At 53.3% G+C, this 9,926-nt stretch overlaps 10 non-coding genes across 10 annotated transcripts; all 10 read right to left on the minus strand.

Annotated features, from left to right (window-relative positions):
* Nucleotides 1-444: 444 nt before the first annotated feature.
* On the minus strand, nucleotides 445-517 carry trnat-cgu (transfer RNA threonine (anticodon CGU)). The gene has a single exon. It is a non-coding gene; the product is annotated as a tRNA-Thr (tRNA).
* A 1,796-nt stretch (nucleotides 518-2,313) lies between these two features.
* trnat-cgu (transfer RNA threonine (anticodon CGU)) lies at nucleotides 2,314-2,386 on the minus strand. Its single transcript has one exon. It is a non-coding gene; the product is annotated as a tRNA-Thr (tRNA).
* A 946-nt stretch (nucleotides 2,387-3,332) lies between these two features.
* trnat-ugu (transfer RNA threonine (anticodon UGU)) lies at nucleotides 3,333-3,405 on the minus strand. Its single transcript has one exon. It is a non-coding gene; the product is annotated as a tRNA-Thr (tRNA).
* Nucleotides 3,406-4,170: 765 nt separating this feature from the next.
* trnat-cgu (transfer RNA threonine (anticodon CGU)) lies at nucleotides 4,171-4,243 on the minus strand. Its single transcript has one exon. It is a non-coding gene; the product is annotated as a tRNA-Thr (tRNA).
* A 957-nt stretch (nucleotides 4,244-5,200) lies between these two features.
* trnat-ugu (transfer RNA threonine (anticodon UGU)) lies at nucleotides 5,201-5,273 on the minus strand. The gene has a single exon. It is a non-coding gene; the product is annotated as a tRNA-Thr (tRNA).
* A 765-nt stretch (nucleotides 5,274-6,038) lies between these two features.
* On the minus strand, nucleotides 6,039-6,111 carry trnat-cgu (transfer RNA threonine (anticodon CGU)). Its single transcript has one exon. It is a non-coding gene; the product is annotated as a tRNA-Thr (tRNA).
* A 956-nt stretch (nucleotides 6,112-7,067) lies between these two features.
* trnat-ugu (transfer RNA threonine (anticodon UGU)) lies at nucleotides 7,068-7,140 on the minus strand. Its single transcript has one exon. It is a non-coding gene; the product is annotated as a tRNA-Thr (tRNA).
* Nucleotides 7,141-7,906: 766 nt separating this feature from the next.
* trnat-cgu (transfer RNA threonine (anticodon CGU)) lies at nucleotides 7,907-7,979 on the minus strand. Its single transcript has one exon. It is a non-coding gene; the product is annotated as a tRNA-Thr (tRNA).
* A 955-nt stretch (nucleotides 7,980-8,934) lies between these two features.
* On the minus strand, nucleotides 8,935-9,007 carry trnat-ugu (transfer RNA threonine (anticodon UGU)). The gene has a single exon. It is a non-coding gene; the product is annotated as a tRNA-Thr (tRNA).
* Nucleotides 9,008-9,774: 767 nt separating this feature from the next.
* On the minus strand, nucleotides 9,775-9,847 carry trnat-cgu (transfer RNA threonine (anticodon CGU)). Its single transcript has one exon. It is a non-coding gene; the product is annotated as a tRNA-Thr (tRNA).
* Nucleotides 9,848-9,926: the final 79 nt, after the last annotated feature.

A 9,926-nucleotide genomic window follows, 5' to 3' on the forward strand; every position in this document is an offset into this window, starting at 1 on the left:
TTGGTGACAGTGTGGAAACAGGCCCTTCAGCCCAACAAGTCCAAACTGTTTCCAAACTGGAGGGATTCTGTGCTCCTGTGATATCTGAGAATCACCGGGAGACATCATCGGTCAGCGATCTCAAACTGAAATCGGTGAACACACACGGCCCCGTTCTTTGCCTGCAGAACAAAGAAGTTTTTGGATTTCAACTGAACGCTGTAAGTGACAAAAGCAGAAGTTGCAGGAAAGCTCAACTTGACAAAAGTAGCAGCTCTCAGTCCAACAGGGTTATTCGGGAGCGCGTCGCGTTCCTCTGGTGTTTGGGGGTGAAAACTCGCCCTTCCTCAGAAGCCGCTTGGACCATAAACAGGCGTTGAGCGATTCGAACATGGTACTCGTCAGTCGCATACCAAACATTGAAACTGACTGCGGGCTGGCCTGGCAAAGAGGATAAATGCGATGAGGCCCCAGTGAGATTTGAACTCACGCCCTCTGGTTTACGAGACCAGCGCTCTAACCGCTGAGCTATGGAGCCGGGCGAGCGGCCGCCGCGAACCTTTGGCTGATTGGGTAACAGCCCTCGCGTCACCGTCTGGACAGTTTGAACACTCTCTCTCCCCGTGCGCGCGTGGGTTTGCTCCGGCTGCTCCGGTTACAGAGATGTGCAGCTTCTGCGGGATTGGCCATGCTTCATTGTCCCATTGTGTACGGTGATTGTGCGGGCCCGATGGATTAGTCAGCATTCAATGTACAACGATGCAGTGTGCGGAATGGGTCTGGGTAGACTGCTCTCTGCAGGTCGGTGTTGACGAGATTAGAATAAATTAGATTGGCGACAGTGTGGAAACAGGCCCTTCAGCCCAACAAGTCCACATCAACCCACCCAGACCCGTTTCTCTCTGAATAATGTACCTACGACTAGGGGCAATTTAGAATGGCCAATTCACACGACTTGCACGTCTTTAGACAGTGGGAGCGAACCGGAGCAAACCCACGCAGACTCTGGGCGAATGTGCAAACACGACACAGACAGTCCCCTAAAGCTGGAATCGTGACTGCGTCCCTAGTGCTGTGAGGCAGCAGTGCGAACCACTGAGCGGCGAGTTGGGCGGAATGGCCTGTTTCCAAACTGGAGGGATTCTATGCTTCTGTGATAGCTGAGAATCACCGGGAGACATGATTGGGAATGGTCATTCGGTCGCTTGGAGTGACTGAGGTCAGCGATCTCAAACTTTAATCGGTGAACACACACAGCCCCGTTCTTTGCCTGCAGAAGAAAGAAGTTGCAGGAAAACCTGCTCACCTGGTCGGAGACGAGAAATGAGAGGCGTTTCAGACATCAATTCCCAAAAGCAGCAGCTATGAGTCCAACAGGAGCGCCACCCGCCCCGCCGGTGGACGCTCGTGCTTCCAAGAAGCCGGTTGGACGACAAACGGGCGAGGAGCAATTTGAAGAACACAGCGCTCCTCAGCGTCATACCACAAGACTGAGAGGCCCCAGTGAGATTTGAACTCACGATCTCTGGTTTACAAGACCAGTGCTCTAACCGCTGAGCTATGGAGCCAGGCGCCAGGTCGCTCAGCGGAACTTGGCTGACTGGTTAACACTGGCTGAGTCAGAACGCTTGGGACACAGGTTCCAATCGACCCTCGCGTCACCGTCTGAACGGTTTGAACATTCTCCCCGTGGGTTTGCTCCGGCTGCTCCGTTTACAAAGAAGTGTAGCTTCTGCGGGATTGGCCACGCTTCATTGTCCCATTGTGTACGGTGATTGTGCGGGCTCGGTGGATTAGTCAGCATTCAATGTAGAATGATGCAGTGCGCGGAATGGGCCTGGGTAGATTGCTCTCTGCAGGTCGGTGTTGACGAGATAAGAATATATGAGATTGGTGACAGTGTGGAAACAGGCCCTTCAGCCCAACAAGTCCAAACTGTTTCCAAACTGGAGGGATTCTGTGCTCCTGTGATATCTGAGAATCACCGGGAGACATCATCGGTCAGCGATCTCAAACTGAAATCGGTGAACACACACGGCCCCGTTCTTTGCCTGCAGAACAAAGAAGTTTTTGGATTTCAACTGAACGCTGTAAGTGACAAAAGCAGAAGTTGCAGGAAAGCTCAACTTGACAAAAGTAGCAGCTCTCAGTCCAACAGGGTTATTCGGGAGCGCGTCGCGTACCTCTGGTGTTTGGGGGTGAAAACTCGCCCTTCCTCAGAAGCCGCTTGGACCATAAACAGGCGTTGAGCGATTCGAACATGGTACTCGTCAGTCGCATACCAAACATTGAAACTGACTGCGGGCTGGCCTGGCAAAGAGGATAAATGCGATGAGGCCCCAGTGAGATTTGAACTCACGCCCTCTGGTTTACGAGACCAGCGCTCTAACCGCTGAGCTATGGAGCCGGGCGAGCGGCCGCCGCGAACCTTTGGCTGATTGGGTAACAGCCCTCGCGTCACCGTCTGGACAGTTTGAACACTCTCTCTCCCCGTGCGCGCGTGGGTTTGCTCCGGCTGCTCCGGTTACAGAGATGTGCAGCTTCTGCGGGATTGGCCATGCTTCATTGTCCCATTGTGTACGGTGATTGTGCGGGCCCGATGGATTAGTCAGCATTCAATGTACAACGATGCAGTGTGCGGAATGGGTCTGGGTAGACTGCTCTCTGCAGGTCGGTGTTGACGAGATTAGAATAAATTAGATTGGCGACAGTGTGGAAACAGGCCCTTCAGCCCAACAAGTCCACATCAACCCACCCAGACCCGTTTCTCTCTGAATAATGTACCTACGACTAGGGGCAATTTAGAATGGCCAATTCACACGACTTGCACGTCTTTAGACAGTGGGAGCGAACCGGAGCAAACCCACGCAGACTCTGGGCGAATGTGCAAACACGACACAGACAGTCCCCTAAAGCTGGAATCGTGACTGCGTCCCTAGTGCTGTGAGGCAGCAGTGCGAACCACTGAGCGGCTAGTTGGGCGGAATGGCCTGTTTCCAAACTGGAGGGATTCTATGCTTCTGTGATAGCTGAGAATCACCGGGAGACATGATTGGGAATGGTCATTCGGTCGCTTGGAGTGACTGAGGTCAGCGATCTCAAACTTTAATCGGTGAACACACACAGCCCGTTCTTTGCCTGCAGAAGAAAGAAGTTGCAGGAAAACCTGCTCACCTGGTCGGAGACGAGAAATGAGAGGCGTTTCAGACATCAATTCCCAAAAGCAGCAGCTATGAGTCCAACAGGAGCGCCACCCGCCCCGCCGGTGGACGCTCGTGCTTCCAAGAAGCCGGTTGGACGACAAACGGGCGAGGAGCAATTTGAAGAACTCAGCGTCATACCACAAGACTGAGAGGCCCCAGTGAGATTTGAACTCACGACCTCTGGTTTACAAGACCAGTGCTCTAACCGCTGAGCTATGGAGCCAGGCGCCAGGTCGCTCAGCGGAACTTGGCTGACTGGTTAACACTGGCTGAGTCAGAACGCTTGGGACACAGGTTCCAATCGACCCTCGCGTCACCGTCTGAACGGTTTGAACATTCTCCCCGTGGGTTTGCTCCGGCTGCTCCGTTTACAAAGAAGTGTAGCTTCTGCGGGATTGGCCACGCTTCATTGTCCCATTGTGTACGGTGATTGTGCGGGCTCGGTGGATTAGTCAGCATTCAATGTAGAATGATGCAGTGCGCGGAATGGGCCTGGGTAGATTGCTCTCTGCAGGTCGGTGTTGACGAGATAAGAATATATGAGATTGGTGACAGTGTGGAAACAGGCCCTTCAGCCCAACAAGTCCAAACTGTTTCCAAACTGGAGGGATTCTGTGCTCCTGTGATATCTGAGAATCACCGGGAGACATCATCGGTCAGCGATCTCAAACTGAAATCGGTGAACACACACGGCCCCGTTCTTTGCCTGCAGAACAAAGAAGTTTTGGATTTCAACTGAACGCTGTAAGTGACAAAAGCAGAAGTTGCAGGAAAGCTCAACTTGACAAAAGTAGCAGCTCTCAGTCCAACAGGGTTATTCGGGAGCGCGTCGCGTACCTCTGGTGTTTGGGGGTGAAAACTCGCCCTTCCTAAGAAGCCGCTTGGACCATAAACAGGCGTTGAGCGATTCGAACATGGTACTCGTCAGTCGCATACCAAACATTGAAACTGACTGCGGGCTGGCCTGGCAAAGAGGATAAATGCGATGAGGCCCCAGTGAGATTTGAACTCACGCCCTCTGGTTTACGAGACCAGCGCTCTAACCGCTGAGCTATGGAGCCGGGCGAGCGGCCGCCGCGAACCTTTGGCTGATTGGGTAACAGCCCTCGCGTCACCGTCTGGACAGTTTGAACACTCTCTCTCCCCGTGCGCGCGTGGGTTTGCTCCGGCTGCTCCGGTTACAGAGATGTGCAGCTTCTGCGGGATTGGCCATGCTTCATTGTCCCATTGTGTACGGTGATTGTGCGGGCCCGGTGGATTAGTCAGCATTCAATGTACAACGATGCAGTGTGCGGAATGGGTCTGGGTAGACTGCTCTCTGCAGGTCGGTGTTGACGAGATTAGAATAAATTAGATTGGCGACAGTGTGGAAACAGGCCCTTCAGCCCAACAAGTCCACATCAACCCACCCAGACCCGTTTCTCTCTGAATAATGTACCTACGACTAGGGGCAATTTAGAATGGCCAATTCACACGACTTGCACGTCTTTAGACAGTGGGAGCGAACCGGAGCAAACCCACGCAGACTCTGGGCGAATGTGCAAACACGACACAGACAGTCCCCTAAAGCTGGAATCGTGACTGCGTCCCTAGTGCTGTGAGGCAGCAGTGCGAACCACTGAGCGGCTAGTTGGGCGGAATGGCCTGTTTCCCAACTGGAGGGATTCTATGCTTCTGTGATAGCTGAGAATCACCGGGAGACATGATTGGGAATGGTCATTCGGTCGCTTGGAGTGACTGAGGTCAGCGATCTCAAACTTTAATCGGTGAACACACACAGCCCCGTTCTTTGCCTGCAGAAGAAAGAAGTTGCAGGAAAACCTGCTCACCTGGTCGGAGACGAGAAATGAGAGGCGTTTCAGACATCAATTCCCAAAAGCAGCAGCTATGAGTCCAACAGGAGCGCCACCCGCCCCGCCGGTGGACGCTCGTGCTTCCAAGAAGCCGGTTGGACGACAAACGGGCGAGGAGCAATTTGAAGAACACAGCGCTCCTCAGCGTCATACCACAAGACTGAGAGGCCCCAGTGAGATTTGAACTCACGACCTCTGGTTTACAAGACCAGTGCTCTAACCGCTGAGCTATGGAGCCAGGCGCCAGGTTGCTCAGCGGAACTTGGCTGACTGGTTAACACTGGCTGAGTCAGAACGCTTGGGACACAGGTTCCAATCGACCCTCGCGTCACCGTCTGAACGGTTTGAACATTCTCCCCGTGGGTTTGCTCCGGCTGCTCCGTTTACAAAGAAGTGTAGCTTCTGCGGGATTGGCCACGCTTCATTGTCCCATTGTGTACGGTGATTGTGCGGGCTCGGTGGATTAGTCAGCATTCAATGTAGAATGATGCAGTGCGCGGAATGGGCCTGGGTAGATTGCTCTCTGCAGGTCGGTGTTGACGAGATAAGAATATATGAGATTGGTGACAGTGTGGAAACAGGCCCTTCAGCCCAACAAGTCCAAACTGTTTCCAAACTGGAGGGATTCTGTGCTCCTGTGATATCTGAGAATCACCGGGAGACATCATCGGTCAGCGATCTCAAACTGAAATCGGTGAACACACACGGCCCCGTTCTTTGCCTGCAGAACAAAGAAGTTTTGGATTTCAACTGAACGCTGTAAGTGACAAAAGCAGAAGTTGCAGGAAAGCTCAACTTGACAAAAGTAGCAGCTCTCAGTCCAACAGGGTTATTCGGGAGCGCGTCGCGTTCCTCTGGTGTTTGGGGGTGAAAACTCGCCCTTCCTCAGAAGCCGCTTGGACCATAAACAGGCGTTGAGCGATTCGAACATGGTACTCGTCAGTCGCATACCAAACATTGAAACTGACTGCGGGCTGGCCTGGCAAAGAGGATAAATGCGATGAGGCCCCAGTGAGATTTGAACTCACGCCCTCTGGTTTACGAGACCAGCGCTCTAACCGCTGAGCTATGGAGCCGGGCGAGCGGCCGCCGCGAACCTTTGGCTGATTGGGTAACAGCCCTCGCGTCACCGTCTGGACAGTTTGAACACTCTCTCTCCCCGTGCGCGCGTGGGTTTTGCTCCGGCTGCTCCGGTGACAGAGATGTGCAGCTTCTGCGGGATTGGCCATGCTTCATTGTCCCATTGTGTACGGTGATTGTGCGGGCTCGATGGATTAGTCAGCATTCAATGTACAACGATGCAGTGTGCGGAATGGGTCTGGGTAGACTGCTCTCTGCAGGTCGGTGTTGACGAGATTAGAATAAATTAGATTGGCGACAGTGTGGAAACAGGCCCTTCAGCCCAACAAGTCCACATCAACCCACCCAGACCCGTTTCTCTCTGAATAATGTACCTACGACTAGGGGCAATTTAGAATGGCCAATTCACACGACTTGCACGTCTTTAGACAGTGGAGCGAACCGGAGCAAACCCACGCAGACTCTGGGCGAATGTGCAAACACGACACAGACAGTCCCCTAAAGCTGGAATCGTGACTGCGTCCCTAGTGCTGTGAGGCAGCAGTGCGAACCACTGAGCGGCGAGTTGGGCGGAATGGCCTGTTTCCCAACTGGAGGGATTCTATGCTTCTGTGATAGCTGAGAATCACCGGGAGACATGATTGGGAATGGTCATTCGGTCGCTTGGAGTGACTGAGGTCAGCGATCTCAAACTTTAATCGGTGAACACACACAGCCCCGTTCTTTGCCTGCAGAAGAAAGAAGTTGCAGGAAAACCTGCTCACCTGGTCGGAGACGAGAAATGAGAGGCGTTTCAGACATCAATTCCCAAAAGCAGCAGCTAGGAGTCCAACAGGAGCGCCACCCGCCCCGCCGGTGGACGCTCGTGCTTCCAAGAAGCCGGTGGACGACAAACGGGCGAGGAGCAATTTGAAGAACACAGCGCTCCTCAGCGTCATACCACAAGACTGAGAGGCCCCAGTGAGATTTGAACTCACGACCTCTGGTTTACAAGACCAGTGCTCTAACCGCTGAGCTATGGAGCCAGGCGCCAGGTTGCTCAGCGGAACTTGGCTGACTGGTTAACACTGGCTGAGTCAGAACGCTTGGGACACAGGTTCCAATCGACCCTCGCGTCACCGTCTGAACGGTTTGAACATTCTCCCCGTGGGTTTGCTCCGGCTGCTCCGTTTACAAAGAAGTGTAGCTTCTGCGGGATTGGCCACGCTTCATTGTCCCATTGTGTACGGTGATTGTGCGGGCTCGGTGGATTAGTCAGCATTCAATGTAGAATGATGCAGTGCGCGGAATGGGCCTGGGTAGATTGCTCTCTGCAGGTCGGTGTTGACGAGATAAGAATATATGAGATTGGTGACAGTGTGGAAACAGGCCCTTCAGCCCAACAAGTCCAAACTGTTTCCAAACTGGAGGGATTCTGTGCTCCTGTGATATCTGAGAATCACCGGGAGACATCATCGGTCAGCGATCTCAAACTGAAATCGGTGAACACACACGGCCCCGTTCTTTGCCTGCAGAACAAAGAAGTTTTTGGATTTCAACTGAACGCTGTAAGTGACAAAAGCAGAAGTTGCAGGAAAGCTCAACTTGACAAAAGTAGCAGCTCTCAGTCCAACAGGGTTATTCGGGAGCGCGTCTCGTACCTCTGGTGTTTGGGGGTGAAAACTCGCCCTTCCTCAGAAGCCGCTTGGACCATAAACAGGCGTTGAGCGATTCGAACATGGTACTCGTCAGTCGCATACCAAACATTGAAACTGACTGCGGGCTGGCCTGGCAAAGAGGATAAATGCGATGAGGCCCCAGTGAGATTTGAACTCACGCCCTCTGGTTTACGAGACCAGCGCTCTAACCGCTGAGCTATGGAGCCGGGCGAGCGGCCGCCGCGAACCTTTGGCTGATTGGGTAACAGCCCTCGCGTCACCGTCTGGACAGTTTGAACACTCTCTCTCCCCGTGCGCGCGTGGGTTTGCTCCGGCTGCTCCGGTGACAGAGATGTGCAGCTTCTGCGGGATTGGCCATGCTTCATTGTCCCATTGTGTACGGTGATTGTGCGGGCCGATGGATTAGTCAGCATTCAATGTACAACGATGCAGTGTGCGGAATGGGTCTGGGTAGACTGCTCTCTGCAGGTCGGTGTTGACGAGATTAGAATAAATTAGATTGGCGACAGTGTGGAAACAGGCCCTTCAGCCCAACAAGTCCACATCAACCCACCCAGACCCGTTTCTCTCTGAATAATGTACCTACGACTAGGGCAATTTAGAATGGCCAATTCACACGACTTGCACGTCTTTAGACAGTGGGAGCGAACCGGAGCAAACCCACGCAGACTCTGGGCGAATGTGCAAACACGACACAGACAGTCCCCTAAAGCTGGAATCGTGACTGCGTCCCTAGTGCTGTGAGGCAGCAGTGCGAACCACTGAGCGGCGAGTTGGGCGGAATGGCCTGTTTCCCAACTGGAGGGATTCTATGCTTCTGTGATAGCTGAGAATCACCGGAGACATGATTGGGAATGGTCATTCGGTCGCTTGGAGTGACTGAGGTCAGCGATCTCAAACTTTAATCGGTGAACACACACAGCCCCGTTCTTTGCCTGCAGAAGAAAGAAGTTGCAGGAAAACCTGCTCACCTGGTCGGAGACGAGAAATGAGAGGCGTTTCAGACATCAATTCCCAAAAGCAGCAGCTAGGAGTCCAACAGGAGCGCCACCCCGCCCCGCCGGTGGACGCTCGTGCTTCCAAGAAGCCGGTTGGACGACAAACGGGCGAGGAGCAATTTGAAGAACACAGCGCTCCTCAGCGTCATACCACAAGACTGAGAGGCCCCAGTGAGATTTGAACTCACGACCTCTGGTTTACAAGACCAGTGCTCTAACCGCTGAGCTATGGAGCCAGGCGCCAGGTTGCTCAGCGGAACTTGGCTGACTGGTTAACACTGGCTGAGTCAGAACGCTTGGGACACAGGTTCCAATCGACCCTCGCGTCACCGTCTGAACGGTTTGAACATTCTCCCCGTGGGTTTGCTCCGGCTGCTCCGTTTACAAAGAAGTGTAGCTTCTGCGGGATTGGCCACGCTTCATTGTCCCATTGTGTACGGTGATTGTGCGGGCTCGGTGGATTAGTCAGCATTCAATGTAGAATGATGCAGTGCGCGGAATGGGCCTGGGTAGATTGCTCTCTGCAGGTCGGTGTTGACGAGATAAGAATATATGAGATTGGTGACAGTGTGGAAACAGGCCCTTCAGCCCAACAAGTCCAAACTGTTTCCAAACTGGAGGGATTCTGTGCTCCTGTGATATCTGAGAATCACCGGGAGACATAATCGGTCAGCGATCTCAAACTGAAATCGGTGAACACACACGGCCCCGTTCTTTGCCTGCAGAACAAAGAAGTTTTTGGATTTCAACTGAACGCTGTAAGTGACAAAAGCAGAAGTTGCAGGAAAGCTCAACTTGACAAAAGTAGCAGCTCTCAGTCCAACAGGGTTATTCGGGAGCGCGTCGCGTTCCTCTGGTGTTTGGGGGTGAAAACTCGCCCTTCCTCAGAAGCCGCTTGGACCATAAAACAGGCGTTGAGCGATTCGAACATGGTACTCGTCAGTCGCATACCAAACATTGAAACTGACTGCGGGCTGGCCTGGCAAAGAGGATAAATGCGATGAGGCCCCAGTGAGATTTGAACTCACGCCCTCTGGTTTACGAGACCAGCGCTCTAACCGCTGAGCTATGGAGCCGGGCGAGCGGGCCGCCGCGAACCTTTGGCTGATTGGGTAACAGCCCTCGCGTCACCGTCTGGACAGTTTGAACACTCTC

This window comes from Hemiscyllium ocellatum, chromosome 38, assembly GCF_020745735.1.
Source record: "Hemiscyllium ocellatum isolate sHemOce1 chromosome 38, sHemOce1.pat.X.cur, whole genome shotgun sequence".
NCBI classification, from domain to species: Eukaryota; Metazoa; Chordata; class Chondrichthyes; order Orectolobiformes; family Hemiscylliidae; genus Hemiscyllium; species Hemiscyllium ocellatum.